General features: G+C 51.2%; 2 non-coding genes and 1 pseudogene across 2 annotated transcripts; 2 read left to right on the top strand and 1 right to left on the bottom strand.

The window, feature by feature from the left end:
- LOC120381711 overlaps positions 1-16,484 on the top strand; it is a 222,060-nt pseudogene that overhangs the window by 120,270 nt on the left and 85,306 nt on the right.
- TRNAS-GCU lies at positions 3,889-3,970 on the top strand. The gene has a single exon. It is a non-coding gene; the product is annotated as a tRNA-Ser (tRNA).
- TRNAF-GAA lies at positions 9,462-9,534 on the bottom strand. Its single transcript has one exon. It is a non-coding gene; the product is annotated as a tRNA-Phe (tRNA).

The raw sequence follows: 16,484 nt of genomic DNA, 5'->3' as shown, positions 1-16,484 counted from the left end.
CAGCCCACTGCTGCAGCAAGAGGGATGAAACAGTCTGCTGAAGCCTGGGATTGAACCAGAGACCTTTAGAGCTTCAGTCTAATACTCTCCCAACTGAGCTACTTCAGCACTTGCAACAGAGCTTTTTGGGCTGCTGCTTCTCACCTTGGAGTTTATTGTCCATAAACCATCTCTCCAGTCAACAATGGCCAATGCAAGACAGACATCGCTTGCTATTTTAGCCCTTGGAAACGTCATCAACTAGTCTCTGGATCTCTCAAATGCTGCGCTTCAGTTCATGGGGGAAAGGCTAGAGAAGTGACCTTTGAACAAAGGGCCTGGGGTTAACATCCTAACACTGTCTGTTTCCAACTGTAACACTATTTAATACCGGCCCACCCTGTGCTGGTGAGTGCTCCATTTCTAGATGTTAGTACATTTCAGTTACTGTCAAAATTAAAAGTTTCTATATGCTTAGAAGAAATGATTTTTTAATTTGCTTATATACGGCATGAATAAATACCCTTTTACACATCCTAGCATGAACATTTATTGTCTTATATGATAGAGAAAATCCTGCATCCAGATTGTGCATCAAAATAATGAAATGAGCTACAAATGCAATAAAAATACGGTATTCAATGGTTTAACATATGGAGCGGGGCTGGGGGGTTCCGAAGACACGTCTTGCCTGGGATGCTACTTGGTCTAGGGGAGGCCCTGTCAGGGAAAGCAGGAGTTAGTCTCACATGCCTATTTCCAGGCTGTAATCTGTGGGTGCCCTGCTCTGGGGGAGGGATCGCGGCAGCCCAGACTCAGGGCTGGAACAGGCCCCGGATTGAGGGGGTGGTTGCAGGGTTTGCAGAGCTCTGGTGTCTCAGACAATGTGTCTCACCAAAGCCTCAGATCTGCGTCCCCAGAAGGCTCCTGCGCTGCCTCCGCTCCTTTCACAGTCTATAGCAAGGAGCAGCAGCAAGGGTCAGGGATGAGCCATAGGCACTAGGTGGGGGGCAGAGGCTTCAGGAGGAAACCCAGCCCCCAGAACAGAGAGGGATAGGAGGCTTTTTCTCTCTCCTTAGCCACAGGCTATAGCTCCGAGAGCTCTGTGAAAGGCCTCCCCGCCCACAGCCTGGGGAAGGGGAAGGAGTCCCAGGTTCTAGCTCGGTTTGGAGGAGGATCACTGGCCCCTAGAACCACTCGCTGCCCTTTCCCAGAGAAACCTGTGATGCCCAGAACGGGGCTGAGATAAATGCTGACAGGAGCCAGGAATTGCTCCCCTGGAATAGCAGCAGGACTGGGCAGCTGGAAATCTCCCCAAAGGAGCTGAAGCCTTGGTGGGTCAGACATAGATGCCCCAGGTACTGCGTGGGGGGCTTAGGTTTGTTTCTGGACAAGAGCAGTGAGAGTTTTATTGCCTCAACATTTCAGTAGAAAAATTCAGACCCAAAGTGTGTGTGGTGGGGAGGTCGATAGCGGTTTCTTTGGGTTTGATTTAGTTTGTTTTCTCATTCTCGTTGTAAAAGCCCTGGGTCATTTTGATGGGAACAATGTTTGTGGAAGGCCAAGGACAAGTAAGAAAAGTTAAAAATCTGCGTTGGAGTGAGGGGGTCTCTGTGTGCCAGGGCAGGGGTGGAGATTTTCATGGGGAGGGGGTTAGGGGATAAACGAGAGGCTTTTGCGGGAACACAGTGGGATGTTTTGCAGTTTAACCTCCCCACTTTCCTGTGCTGCTGCCCAGCTCCGACCCCACTGACACCCCTTTGATGAAGTGGGAATTTTCTGGATGTTTTGTTTGCATCTTGTGTGTACCTCAGTTTCCCCTATTTGTTGCACGATTATCTAGGTTAAAGGTCCAAAATGTGGGGTGCACCCTGCCAGGGGGAATGGAGTAACATTCAGGGGGATGCAGCTGGGCCCAGGCCAGCCCCCATGGGGGTGAGCCACCCAGCTCCACTCTTGGCTCCAGCCCCAGCTCTGGCCCCTGCCTCAGCCCCCTTACCCCTGTCTGTGTCCCTTCCCCCTTAGCTGCGGCCCTGTTGGGAATATTTTGCTAGCTTGGCAGCTGGTAGTGTGGGAAGCTAAGATGTTTAGGTTTTTAGGATGGGTTAATTAGGCTTTGAACTTTGTTTTGAGAAGTTGGCCTTGGCTAGTTCTATGAAGTCACAGCTGCGGGTGTGTTAATTTTGTTAACCAATTAGCAACTGCTTGCTTGCCTGCTTCAAGAGTATAAAGATGTATGCTGGAGAGAAATAAATGACTTTGCTGCCAATCAAACTGACTGAAGAGCTTTGTTCATATACGCCTGCGATGCAACACGGCCCCACTCCCAGCCATGACTCGGGGGGAGCATGGACAGGGGTGGGGGGCATGACCCCGAAGTGTTTTGGGACCATGGATCTCGGTGGTGGGACAAGGGGGTTAAATCTTGGCAGAGACCCCCAAAGGGCAGGTGTGGCTGCTGTCTGGCTGCCTGGGCCCAGACAATGGCCACAAATTCTGTCTCCTAGCAACCGATGGCCGGGGCGCACCTGCTGCAAGAGGCCAGCTGGCCGGGAGGAGTCAGAGAACAAAACGAGCTGGAGGCCAGGTGAGCAGGTTGCCAGGGAAACAGGACAAGGGACAGACGAGGGGCAAAGGGCCTGGCTGAGTCGGGCTGTTGGGAGCAAGGAGTCTGCTGGTTGGGGACTCGAGGGGAGAGCCCAGGCTCTGAGTTCGGGGTCTCCCCAAGATGGACGTTGCTGAAACTTCCTGCTTCCTGTGTGAACACAGAACTTTCCCAGGCTGGATTCCAGACCCCTAACGAACCTTCTGTTGTACAGCGCTGGCAGAGAGTCACTGGGGACTGTGGAAGTTGGGGGTGCAGGACTCCCCTTTGGGGGGGGTGAGGCTTTCCGAGGTGTCCAATTCAGGTGGACTCACTGCAGGAAGCTCCTGGTGTGGAACAGGGGGGCTGAAAGGTCCAAGGTCAGTCCCAGGAGGCGCTGAAGTCAAGGAGGCTTCCCCCAGTGAGAGCGTCCCCTGGGGGGGTCACACTGACGAGGCTCCTGCCTGGGTTTGACTCCGAGCTGTTCCAGAGCACGGAGCCTGTGTGCCCGTCACAGCCCCCCAGCATGTGACCTACAGGCTCCACTCTGGCAAAGCTCCCTGACCCTAGGCTTTAGCATCACTAGCCCCTGCTTAGCAACTAGGGGTCAGTTTAGGGCAGCGGACCCCAAAATGTGGGGCGTGACTCCTAGGGGGACACAGAGGAAGATTGATGGGGCACCTCAGGGCCTGAGCCAGCCCCCATGGAGGGCAGGGAGGGAGCCCCACTCTGTCCCAGCTCTTCCCCAATCCCACCCTCAGCCTGGGCCCCTGGCTCCTGGCCCGGCTTCGACCCCCTTACCCCTGTCCGCACCCCTCTCCCCAGCAAGCAACGGCCCCACTCCCAGCCCCAGTTCTCGACCGCGGCTTCCGAGGGGCCACAGCCATGGGTACGAGGGCGCAGTGTGAAATGTTTGGGGCCCACTGGGTTAGGGTGACGTCCTCAATCACTTCTCTGCAGTCCAATGAAAGTGATTCCTCCCCCACCCACCCCTCCGTCAGGACGGCCTAGGTACGTTCTGCTGCCCTTCACTCGTACAGGAAGGAGAATAACATTTCATTGCACTCAATGCTAAAGTGATTTGCAACCCACCACCATCCCAAACTGGTCATTTTGGGGAAGCGGCCCCCTCATGCTGCATAGCTAGGCAGAGCAGGGGTGTCTGTGCAAACACGGCCTGTTCCTGAAGTCTTCCCGCAGCTCATCACTAGATGTGAGGGGGGAGCTCATTCAGCCCCTGCTTACGCTTAGTATTTAAAAACTCCTTAGTGGCCCTCTCTCTGCTGGCCTTAGATTTCTCCTCCTGTCCACTTCTTGATAGCTCAGATGAGGTGGCCGAGTGGTTAAGGTGATAGACTGCTAATCCATTGTGCTCTGCGCACATGGGTTCAAATCCCATCCTCAGCGACTGCATTTAGTCTTCACCCTCCTTTATAGACAACCGTCTCCCCCCTTTGGTACAATGACAGATCAAACAATGTTGCTTCTTGCAAACAAAAACCTTCTCAGAATCTCTCCCCCACCCCCCCCCTTTGCTTCAAATAAAATGTCTAAATACCAGATTTCTAAAACAATTCTCTAGTCCTGCATTTCTTAGTTTTTATCTCAAAAGGGAACAGCCTCATAATCTCCCCCAAACACCCTGGGACCTCCCCAAATAATTAAAATACCCCCAACCTGAGCAAGGCCACAACAGTGAACCAGAGCTAGTGCCTAGGCCAAGCTGTTCTGAAGGAGGCAACTCAACCATTTTCTCTCTGCTTCCCTTGGCAAAGTCTGACTGAGAAAACAGAATTCCCCAAACTGAAAATTTTCTGCTGAAAAACCACTACTAGTCTGTTTGGGGACTTTGGTTTGAATGTACTATTATTATTCTCTTCTGATTTCTGAATCAATTTTGTCATCCAGGTGTGTTTCCAGCTGTTGAGTTGTGGGGGAGAGAGGCTAACTCATAATGTCTCTACCCCCCCTTTCATAGTTTCTTCCAACTGGCTAGGAAGTACCTTTGCTAGGATGTGAGTCAAGCAGTGCCCATTGTCGCTGTGCTATCTCGGAGAAGTCTGCATTGTGCACGGTTCCTGGGATAGTCCTTGGGAGTGTGGATCCCTTTAATGGGCCAGCAGCGAGTCTGGCTCCTCCATTGTCACACCTGAAAGGCTGGTGGGGGGCATTTCCCAACCTCATCTCAGTCACACACACAGAGCAAAACTTCCCAGCCAATGCTACACACACAATCCAACACAATATTAATGTTCAACAGACCAAGACTTTTGAAATGACACCTCACCAGGCAGACTTTGTACAAACCGTATCATCATTATATGAGTCTGGTGAATATGGGGATTCCAGGGTGCTGCTTTGAGCACAGCGTGCCACACCTGGGCTGACACTGCAATGGAGACGTACCCTTAGAGTCCATCTCTCCTGGGATAAAGATGGCAGCGTGGCTGGCCTGGACCATCTGACGTGGGCTCATGAAGCTAAAGCTGAGAGGCTAAAAACTGTGGTGCAGATATTTGTGTTCACACTGAAGCCTGGGTTCAGAAACCCTCACCCCTCGTGGGGTCTCAGAGGGTGGGCTCAAGCCCATCTGTCTGCACTGTAATTTTATAGTCTTGCAGCCCAAGCCCCATAACCCTGAGTCAGCTGACCCGGGCTTTGTGACAGGTGCCCTGGGTGTGTTAATCACAGTGCAGACATAACATTAGGCTACGTCTCCAGTGCAATGAAACACCCACGACTGGCCCGTGTCACGTTAATCAGGGTCATGCGGCTTGGGCTGTAAACTTGCAGTGTCCGTGTCTCGGCTCAGGCTCAGTCCCCTGCTCCAGGAGCCCAGAAGGTTGGGAGGGGGTTTAGCAAGTGGAAATGGTAAAACCGCAGGGGAGTATTACCCTGGACTCATGGCATTTCTCCATTGGTCTGTCTGCTCTGGGGCAGGGACAGAAACACGTCCTGCTGCTTTTGTTATTTCAAAGGGCGGTTTAGGATTTTCATTCTCATACTCGGTGCAGAAAACAGGACTCAACCCTCGGCATAAACGAAACGAGCTGCCCACAGATTCTGGCAGCCACAATGAGCATTTGGTGTGAGAGCTCACACCTGCCCCTGTCCCAGAGGGACGGGGTCGTCTGAGAGGGGACTGGACCACTGACCTATCAGCTCCAAACCACCAAACTTTCAGTAACTATCATCAGTGCCTGTGAGTGTAATTCAAACCATAAGAAAAACCACACTAGGCTAGACCGAAGGTCCATCTAGCTCTGAATCTTGTCTTCTGACAGTAGCCAGTACCAGGTGCCCCAAAAGCAACTCAGTAAGGTACCACTGGAACTTGAACCCAGGATCCCCTGTATACAAAACCGTGGTTTTAGCCAGCCAAGCCATGGTGCCTACAGCTGCTGAAGGGATCATGTCTGCACACACCTGACTCTCTGCCAACCCCCATCTGGGCCTGACAAGCTTTGCTGGTGTTTGGATTCAGTAAAGCAGAGGAGCAGGTGAAGTTTTACTCCCAAGGTTCTTTGGACAGGTCTACACTACAAAATTAGATCGGTGTAACTACATTACTCAGGGGTGTAAAAAATTTACCTCCCTAAGCAATGCAGTTATATCAGCCTAACCCCGGTGCAGATAGCGCTGTGCCAACAGGAGGGCTTCTCCCATCAGCATAGCTTGGCGAGGGGCTTGGTTAGTGAAGATGAAGAGAACAGGTGGCCCATGGCTCTTGCATTTGGGGAGGCTGGGTGTGAGCGCTGGAAGCTCCCTAGAAGTGGGGGGCCCATTGGTGCCCAGACCATGGCACTGCCTTCCCCACCCGTCTCCTCTCTCTGAGGCCCCACCTGTGCTCCCCCCTTGCTCCTGTTTGGCCACTTCCCACCCCCCACTCTTCCTCTTTGGCTGAGGACTGCTGAGCCACCTTTCGCTTGCTCCTCTCCGCCCCCAAGGCCTTCCTGCCTGCTGCTCGTGCCTCTCCACCCCGTACCACGAGGTCTGCCTACCAGCCGCCACCACTCTGACCCATCCCTGCAACCCACCCTGCCCACCACCCACACCTCTCTGCCTCTCCCCTGAGACCTGCCCTGCCCACTGCCCCCACCTCCGAGGCCTGCTCTGCCCACCGCTCGAACCTCTCTGCCCCTCCCCTGAGACCCACCCTGTCCATGTCTTTCTTCGGTCGTCTGTTGTTATTCCATGAAGCATCAAGAATGGAATAAAAAGCTGAGTTTACTCCAGGGTGAGGAAACAAAGAAGCCACCAATCCCCCGGCATTGCTGCTTTAGTTAAAGTGTTTAGTTAAAACAGCTATTGAATGTCCTCCCTATGCCCCTTGTGTCACCAGAGCACATCCATGCTAGCAGTTCGTGGATGGCAACAGAGAGCAGTGCACTGTGGGCAACTATCCCACTGTGCAACTGGCTGCATGGTGTTTTGGGAAGGGTTTGCGATGCCTCACGGACTGGTACAGCATCACATGATGCAGGTTTCTCTATCCCACCGTTCCACGGGCATCTTACTAGATTGCCAGCTGCTTTTCAACTGCGGTGTGCGTGGCGGGGTAGAGACTGTTTGTGTTCTGGGAGAGACAGTGTGTGCTGGGGAAGAGTGAGTGTGTTGAGTTAGGTAGGAGCGGATCATTATTATCCCTACTCGAAAGAGAGAGAAGCTCAGGCTGAGAAAGGAGAATTGACTTCTCTTAGGTCACACAGCCAGTCAGGGGCAGAGTTGGGAATAGGACCCAAAAGCCCTGATTTTCAATCTAACCATCGGATCTTGAATTTCATACACTGAATGACCTGAATAAAGAGCTCACAGATGAGCTCCAGACCAACAACAGTGGACACGAATTATTCAGCAAGTATTTGAGGAGAACTGCAATGTTAGAGAATCATGAACTGCTCAGAGACCATTAATGTAGAGAAGCAGCAAAATTCATCAAACACAACTGGTTCTGACTTATTTCCTTGGTCTTAAAAGAGAACAACAAGGACCTGAGTCTCCTCCCTGTCAATAACCCCCTGCTGAGCCAATCAGGGTAGAGACTGAGGACGGGAGGCGGAGGGTTCTCACCAGAGAGCCCAAAGGATGGCCCAGGTCAATGGTGGGGATCACTGCCCGAGCTCTATTTCAGCCCCAGGTGTGCAATAAAATTCTGCCTATTTAAGCTCGTGTTTTCCATCCCTAGAATTCAACTGTCACCAGATGGATCAGACTGAACAGGTTTCAAACCTCCAGGAGGCTCTTACCTTCTAAACAGGGACGGCTGTTTTCCAGTAAAATCACTAAAAGGGAAGGAGAAAACTGGAAAGAGGTTCCTCCTGGCGCTCACGTCCGTGAACCCGAATACTCCCTCAGTCCTCAAAGAGAGACCTGGAGAAGGAGACTTGCTGCAGCAAAGCCACAGGGGTCTCTGAGGTTTCCCTGGCCCTTCACCCCTGTTCTGCCTGGCTGATGTCAGCATCTCTCTGTGAGGTCACCACCTCCCCACCACCTTGGACCAATAGGCTGAGGTCCTGCAAAAGGCCTTTGTGATGTCACTGCCACACCCCTCCCTTGCTGGGCTAATGTCCTGCCCCTGGCCAGGCACTTTGGAGGTTTGAGCTACTCCCTGTGGATCACCCCACTCAAGGAGCGTTCGTTCTAGGCAGCAAGCCGGCTAGACAGGGAAACATCAGACGCTGCTCCCAATGCTACACTCAGATTTTCAGAAATGAGTCAACTTTATGGCCAGAAGAGACCATTAGAGCATCTAATCTGACCCCCTGCATATCACAGGCCTCCTGTAGGACACCATAGCTACTTTTGGGGCAAATACATTGCAGAAAGGCATCTAGTCTTCATGAAATGACATCAAGAGATGGAGAATCCACCACTTCCCTTGGTAGCTTGTTCCTGTGGTGAATCATCCTCGCTGTTGAATATTTGTGCCTTAGTTATAATATGAATTTGTCTCTTTTCACCTTCCAGCCACTGGGTCTTGTTATGCCTTTCTCTGCTCGATTCAAGAGCCCTTTAATACCCAGTCTTTTCTCTCCATTAAGACACTTCAACACTTCAATGAAGTCACCTTTCAATCTTCTCCAGCCCTCAGAACATTTGGTGGATCTTTGCTGTCCCAAACTCTAATTTCACAACATCTTTTTCAAACGAGGACACCAAAACTGGAGGCAGTATTCCAGTATGAGTCTCTCTGATGCCGTGTCACCTCCTGTGACGTTATTGACATAAACTGTAACTGTATAGATCACCCTTGCAACCACTGTTCTATATTTGCAGCCAATATTGTATAAAGGTTGTTGTGTAAGGGATCTATGGAGAGGTTCTGATTGGCTGATAATGATGCTATCTCTAGATGTGTATCATTTTTGTAGTTGACATTATGAATATTGGTTCTATGCTGCCTGTATTTCAAACTTGTGCTCTGCTTCTGGGAAACACCCCAGACAAGTTGGTGTCAGTTCTGCCTAGCTGGCTCGATGCAGGTTAGGCAAATGTGATAACCACTACACTACAGAAACTCCATTACAGTGCCCTGCCCTGCCCTCAAATTCCCTGCACTATGGTGATGCTCACCCTGGCACACACTGATGGGCGAACCTGGAGAAACTGGCAGCAGCTCTTTGATGGGTCAGCTGGAAGAGCAGAGGACTGGAGCCAGGGATCAGGAAGTCATCCTTACATCACCCTTGTGACTCCAGCTTGAAGGGGAGCTTCTTTTTCTTCCCCTTGCTGAGAAGCAGCAAGAGAAGAAGGAAACGTCCGGTGGGCCAACTGAGTGCAAAAGCCAATGCTGCCTTTTCCTGCAGTGAAGCCCAAAATAAGGGACTTGCATTGAGTAAAGGCAGTGCTATGCTTCCAGGAAAGAGCCCACTGCTGCAGGAAGAGGGATGAAACAGCCTGCTGAAACCTGGGATTGAACCAGGGACCTTTAGATCTTCAGTCTAATGCTCTCCCAACTGAGCTACTTCAGCACCTGCAGGGGCCTTTTTGGGCTACTGCTTCTCACCTTGAAGTTTATTCTCCATAAACCATTGCTCCAGTCGATAATGGCCAATGCAAGACGGACATCGCTTGCTATTTTAGCACTTGGAAACGTCATCAACTAGTCTCTGGATCTCTTGAATGCTGCGCTTCAGTTCATGGGGGAAAGGCGAGAGAAGCGACCTTTGAACAAAGGGCCTGGGGTTAACATCCTAACGCTGTCTGTCTCCGACTGTAACACTATTTAATACCGGCCCACCCTGTGCTGGTGACAGTTCCATTTCTAGATGTTAGTACATTTCAGTTACTGTGAAAATTAAAAGTTTCTATATGCTTAAAAGAAATTATTTTTTCATTTGCTTATATATGGCATGAATAAATACAGATTTACACATCCTAGCATGAACATTTATTGTCTTATATGATAGAGAAAATCATGCATCCAGATTGTGCATCGAAATCATGAAATGAGCTATAAATGCAATAAAAATAAGGTATTCAGTGGTTTAACATATGGAGTGGGGGGGGGCACTGAAGACACATCTTGCCTGGGATGCCACTTGGTCTAGGGGAGGCCTTGTCAGGGAAAGCAGGAGTTAGTCTCACACGCCTATTTCCAGGCTGTAATCTGTAGGCGCCCTGCTCTGGGGGAGGGATTGCGGCAGCCCAGACTCAGGGCTGGAACAGGCCCCGGATTGAGGGGGTGGCTGCAGGGTGTGCAGCGCTCTGATGTCTCAGACAATGTGTCTCCCCAAAGCCTCAGATCTGCGTCCCCAGAAGGCTCCTGCGCTGCCTCCGCTCCTTTCACAGTCTATAGCAAGGAGCAGCAGCAAGGGTCAGGGATGAGCCATAGGCACTCGGTGGGGGGCAGAGGCTTCAGGAGGAAACCCAGCCCCCAGAGCAGAGGGGGATAGGAGGCTTTTTCTCTCTCCTTAGCCACGGGCTATAGCTCCGAGAGCTCTGTGAAATGCCTCCCCACCCACAGCCTGGGGAAGGGGAAGAAGTCTCAGGTTCTAGCTCGATTTGGAGGAGGATCACTGGCCCCTAGAACCACTCGCTGCCCTTTCCCGGAGAAACCTGTGATGCCCAGAACGGGGCTGAGATAAATGCTGACAGGAGTCAGGAATTGCTCCCCTGGAATAGCAGCAGGACTGGGCAGCTGGAAATCTCCCCAAAGGTGCTGAAGCCTTGGTGGGTCAGACATAGATGCCCCAGGTACTGCATGGGGGGCTTAGGTTTGTTTCTGGACAAGAGCAGTGAGAGTTTTATTGCCTCAACATTTCAGTAGAAAAATTCAGACCCAAAGTGTGTGTGGTGGGGAGGTCGATAGCGGTTTCTTTGGGTTTGATTTAGTTTGTTTTCTCATTCTCATTGTAAAAGCCCTGGATCATTTTGATGGGAACAATGTTTGTGGAAGGCAAAGGACAAGTAAGAAAAGTTAAAAATCTGCGCTGGAGTGAGAGGGTCTGTGTGGGCCAGGGCAGGAGTGGAGATTTTCATGGGGAGGGGGTTAGGGGATAAACGAGAGGCTTTTGCGGGAACACAGGGGGATGTTTTGCAGTTTAACCTCCCCACTTTCCTGTGCTGCTGCCCAGCTCCGACCCCACTGACACCCCTGTGACGAAGTGGGAATTTTCTGGATGTTTTGTTTGCATCTTGTGTATACCTCAGTTTCCCCTATTTGTTGCACGATTATCTAGGTTAAAGGTCCAAAATCTGGGGTGCACCCTGCCAGGGGAATGGAGTAACATTCAGGGGGATGCAGCTGGGCCCAGGCCAGCCCCCATGGGGGTGGGGAGGGGGAGCCACCCAGCTCCACTCTTGGCTCCAGCTCTGGCCCCTGCCTCAGCCCCCTTACCCCTGTCTGTGTCCTTTCCCCCTTAGCTGCGGCCCCACTCCCAGCCACGACTCGGGGGGAGCATGGACAGGGGTGGGGGCATGACCCTGAAGTGTTTTGGGACCACGGATCTCGGTGGTGGGACAAGAGGGTTAAATCTTGGCAGAGACCCCCAAAGGGCAGGTGTGGCTGCTGTCGAGCTGCCTGGGCCCAGACAATGGCCACAAATTCTGTCTCCTAGCAACCGATGGCCGGGGCGCACCTGCTGCAAGAGGCCAGCTGGCCGGGAGGAGTCGGAGAACAAAGAATGAGCTGGAGGCCAGGTGAGCAGGTTGCCAGGGAAACAGGACAAAGGACAGACGAGGGGCAAAGGGCCTGGCTGAGTCGGGCTGTTGGGAGCAAGGAGTCTGCTGGGTTGGGGACTCGAGGGGAGAGCCCAGGCTCTGAGTTCGGGGTCTCCCCAAGATGGACGTTGCTGAATCTTCCTGCTTCCTGTGCGAACACAGAACTTTCCCAGGCTGGATCCCAGACCCCTAACGAACCTTCTGTTGTACAGCGCTGGCGGAGAGTCACTGGGGACTGTGGAAGTTGGGGTGCAGGACTCTCCTTCCGGGGAGGGGGGTGAGGCTTTCCGAGGTGTCCGATTCAGGTGGAATCACTGCAGGAAGCTCCTGGTGTGGAACAGGGGGGCTGAAAGGTCCAAGGTCAGTCCCAGGAGGCACTGAAGCCAAGGAGGCTTCCCCCAGTGAGGGCGTCCCCTGGGGGTGTCACACTGAGGAGGCTCCTGCCTGGGTTTGACTCCGAGCTGTTCCAGAGCACGGAGCCTGTGTGCCCGTCACAGCCCCCCAGCATGTGACCTACAGGCTCCACTCTGGCAAAGCTCCCTGTAAATCAGAGACAAACTCCCCCCTTCTCCCAGTTACTCTCCCCTGCACAGAACCCAGAGCAGCTCCTGCCTCGCTGGGTCTCCTGCCAGCCACAGCTGGCCAAGGAGCTGCCCGAGCCGCTCCCCTGGGTCCCTGTGCAGGGGCAGTGTCAGTTCCGACCTCACGAGTACAGTGGTGACTCTCCCTGCCTGTCACGGGGGACGAGGGCTTGATTCCCTGAGGAGAAAGCTGGGATTGTGACACCCGTGTATGTCTGCAGTGCAATTAAACCCCACAGCTGGCCCAGGCCGGCTGACTCGGGCTTGCCAGCCTCGGGATCCAGGGGCTGGAGCCTGACCACTGGGACCCTCCCCCCTCGCTAGGTTCAGTGGCCGATAAACTGAAGATGAGTTTGTAAGTGGGGAATGTGCACTGGGTGCTGCCACTGGACAGACACTTCCCAGCAGGAGCCCCACCCAGTCAATGTGATCTACTCTAAAAACATGTGATGAAAGAAAGTCAGCCTGGGGCTCTGGATTTATCATCTCGCAACGACTCGATTCAACTTGCTCAGGTTAGAAAGTTGGGTTTTTTTATTGTGAGCCTGAAAATTGCCTCCGGTGTGAAAGTCAGAGCTGGATTATTTCACGTTCACTCACCCTTATCACTATTGAAGGAGTAAAGGAACGTGCAAACCAATGCAGCCTTAACATGTCATTTGATCCTCAAGCCTTGTCCCTGTGGCAGGATCTCAAGGACAGACAGAAATGTTACCCGGTGTCAGGAGGAGAGAGGAAAGCACTTCCCCTCGTGTGTTTCCCCAGGCTGTTGTTCAAGGCAGCAGAGGCGCTTTAGGGCATTTTCTGTCACTGATTTTTTTCATGTTGGTGTGGGAGGAAAGACTTAGACCCGCCCACTTTTTGACCATGTGAATGTGAAATGACCAGATGATGAGTTAACAATGATGCTGTTGCACAGGATTTGACTGGAACTAGAAAACAAAAAGCCCTTAAAGTGGAACTCTTGGGTGAATAGAACGAGCTGATTTATAGTCAGCCTTGAAAGGCAATAGACTGTTACATCGGGCAGAACAGCCTGGTTTGGTTGGTTGGTTGTTGTCCCTGATAAATTGCAGAGCGTTCAGAGAAGAGCCACAGGAATGATTAAAGGCTTGAGCAGGGAGAGGAGTTTAAAAATAAACCGAACCTTCCCTGCTCCTGCCGGCTGTGACTGCTGAGGACATTTTCCTTCTCTACTCCAGAGTCTCTCTTCTGCCAGATTCTCAGCAAGTCAGGCCCCCTGCAGACTATGGCAGAGCAGTTTGGTATGAAGCTGCAGGACTCACAATGTAAGAGTGCAGCTGCTGTAGCACCTTGACTGACCATGGGCTAAATCCTGCAGCCCTGGCAGCCCAGGATAACCTCCCACTGGTGGTGATGGGAATTTAGCCTTTGTAACGATCTGTTGGTACCTGAGCTCTCAGATGTGAATTAAACTGGGGGCAGACACAGCTCTGTCCAAACAAGTGAAGGATGTAAGTGAAAGAGCAAAGCTGGCCCTGGGGAGCTGCTGCAGTCCTGTAACCACAGCTGGGAGGGATCAGATGGAAAACACCTGGAGCAGCACCGAGAAAAGGAAGTTTGTCAGGGAGATCAGTAGCAATAAATGTGAACTGAAGGAGTGCTTTCTCCTCTGTGCCGACAGGTTTGAATTGTGTTACTGTACTATGCGATAAAGCTTTACAATATCCTGCTCTAATTTCAGGATGGGTCTATAACCATAATTAGTCTCTGTTGAACTGGGACTTTCAAAATTCCCAAGGAATTTAAGGGGTGGGGTTCATAGTTGGTCACCTGAGGGAGTGCAGTAGAGTTCAAACCAAAGACCAGAGAGGCGAGAACAGGGATTGTGGGACACCTCCCGGAGGCCAATCACAGCACTGTAATCGACTAGGGTGCCTACACTGGTACCATGGCACTGTAGCCCCGGTGCAGAAAGCTGTACGCCTCTCGTTGGGAATCCCTCTGATTTACCGTTTTTACAGAGGGTGAAATGACAATTTTTCCTATCCCTGCCCTGTTCCTGCTCTTTCTTATAGTTCAATATATTTTAAGTGAGAAAAATGATAGTAATATCTGCTCTCCAACACAAGTTGAAGCAACATCAGAGCAACTGGGAATGAAACAATTTATTTCCAAAAAGGGAACTCGATGACTAACAATGGCTTTGAAATGGGGGAACAGTATAACCGTGATGCTCAGGGTTTGTTTAGACTAGGAAAAGTGATGGAATTTAGGTCAGTTGAAGGGGAAAGCTAATGCCAACCACTGCACCTGGGCATCTGTTCTACAACTATAATTGTCTTTTTACATCAAGATCACTAACTTGAGCAGACGACGCCATGTACAGCCCTAGTGGATGTAAGGCACAGATACTTTTTGCCTCACTGTACCTTGTTGGGATCAAATCTCCAGGAGCTGATGAACATTCCTGGCTCAAAAGGAAAGGAGTTGATAGAAAAGATCACACTGACCCCAAAGAAGGGTGAGCTGCAAAAGGCAGAAGCAGGTAACTCATCTGGTGGAGCTGAGAGACCACGGTGAAGATGGTGCAAAAATCACTATGTGGGAATTAGGCAATGTGATTTTTTTTTTAAATTTTGCCCAGCCCTAGTCAAGGGATTTATTACAGTTCTCTCTCATGTGGATTTTCTGATGTCTGATAAGGTCTGAGTTCTGATTGAAGCTTTTCCTGCACTCAGAGCACGTGTAGGGCGTCTCCCCTGTGTGGATTCTCCTGTGTGTGCTCAGGACAGAGCTCTGATTGAAGCTTTTCCCACACTCAGAGCATGTGTAGGGCATCTCCCTTGTGTGGATTCTCTGATGTCTAATAAAGTTTGAGCGCCGATTGAAGCTTTTCCCGCACTCTGAGCACGTGTAGGGCATCTCCCCTGTGTGGATTCTCTGATGTCTGATAAGGTTTGAGCGCTGATTGAAGCTTGTCCCGCACTCAGAGCATGTGTAGGGCGTCTCCCCTGTGTGGATTCACCGATGTCTGATAAGGTGTGAGCGCCGATTGAAGCTTTCCCCACACTCAGCGCACGTGTAGGGCGTCTCCCCTGTGTGGATTCTCTGATGTCTGATAAGGTGTGAGCGCTGATTGAAGCTTTTCCCGCACTCATGGCACATGTGGCGTGTCTCTTCCAAGTTAATTCTGTCACTTGTTATAAGGTCTGAGTGGCTACTAAAGTTTTCCTCTGGCCTCTGCTGAGTCTCACAGGCTTTTGTTTTTTCTGCGAGTGGACAACTCCCAGAAACATTCCCTTTGGATCTTCCTGATAAAGTTCCATGTGGTTCTCCTTGCTCAGCATCTTCCTGCTGGGGTTTCTCCTCCTCATTCTGACTCACCATCCCATCATCTGATGGGAGACAGAGAGAATCCAGACACAGGTCACTCCCTTTGCCGGAAAGAAAGAAAATCTCAGAGAGAGGAATGGTAAAAGGGATGAACAATCCAAAATAAGTGTGGGAGAGATCAAACCTATCAGGTGCTGATTTTCCCCAAACCCTTCCACAGAAGAGAGAGGAAGGGATCAGTTTTGGTCTGCATCTCACGAGAACACTCGGGGGAAAGTGAGACTGGGGAGGGACCTGCTGCCAGTTGTCACTCATGGCTTCCCTCCTATTCTGTCTGACATCTGCCATAATGATTCCACATCTGCAGGGAACAATCCTGAACTTGGAGAGCTCACAGGATCTTTGTAGGGCATCCCGAAAGTTTCCTGCATTCCCACACAGTTTTTGAGTTGGTTTAACCAATTCCTCACCTTGGAAGCAGTTCTTTCTCAGAGCCCTGGAGGTCTGGGACCCACGGCTGTTCCCCTCGTTCCATCTGTGAGATCACATCAGGTTTGGAATTTGGAAACCCTACTGCAGGTAAAGAAAACGAGGGAGGTCAGTGAAATTTGTGGGATACTTGTCACAAAGAATATTCCATGGTTTTAACCCCCAGCTCATTTTTAAGCAGTAACATCCCAAGGCCAGCTTCCTTGGCTCAAAGTGGCAGGAGAGTTATTATGATTATAAATCATATGCATTACCTTAGTGCCTAAGGACCGACTAACAGTGGGTCCCCATTGTGCTCGGCAAAGTACAAACAGAGAACAGTAGATGGCCCATGCCCTGAAGAATTTACAATCTGAATAGACAAGACAGACACAGAATGGGGGAAGGGATAG

The sequence above is a fragment of the Mauremys reevesii genome, linkage group 14, assembly GCF_016161935.1.
Source record: "Mauremys reevesii isolate NIE-2019 linkage group 14, ASM1616193v1, whole genome shotgun sequence".
Classification (NCBI taxonomy): Eukaryota; Metazoa; Chordata; order Testudines; family Geoemydidae; genus Mauremys; species Mauremys reevesii.
Note: the sequence above shows the minus strand (reverse complement) of the source record. Positions and strands in the feature narration are given on the sequence as shown.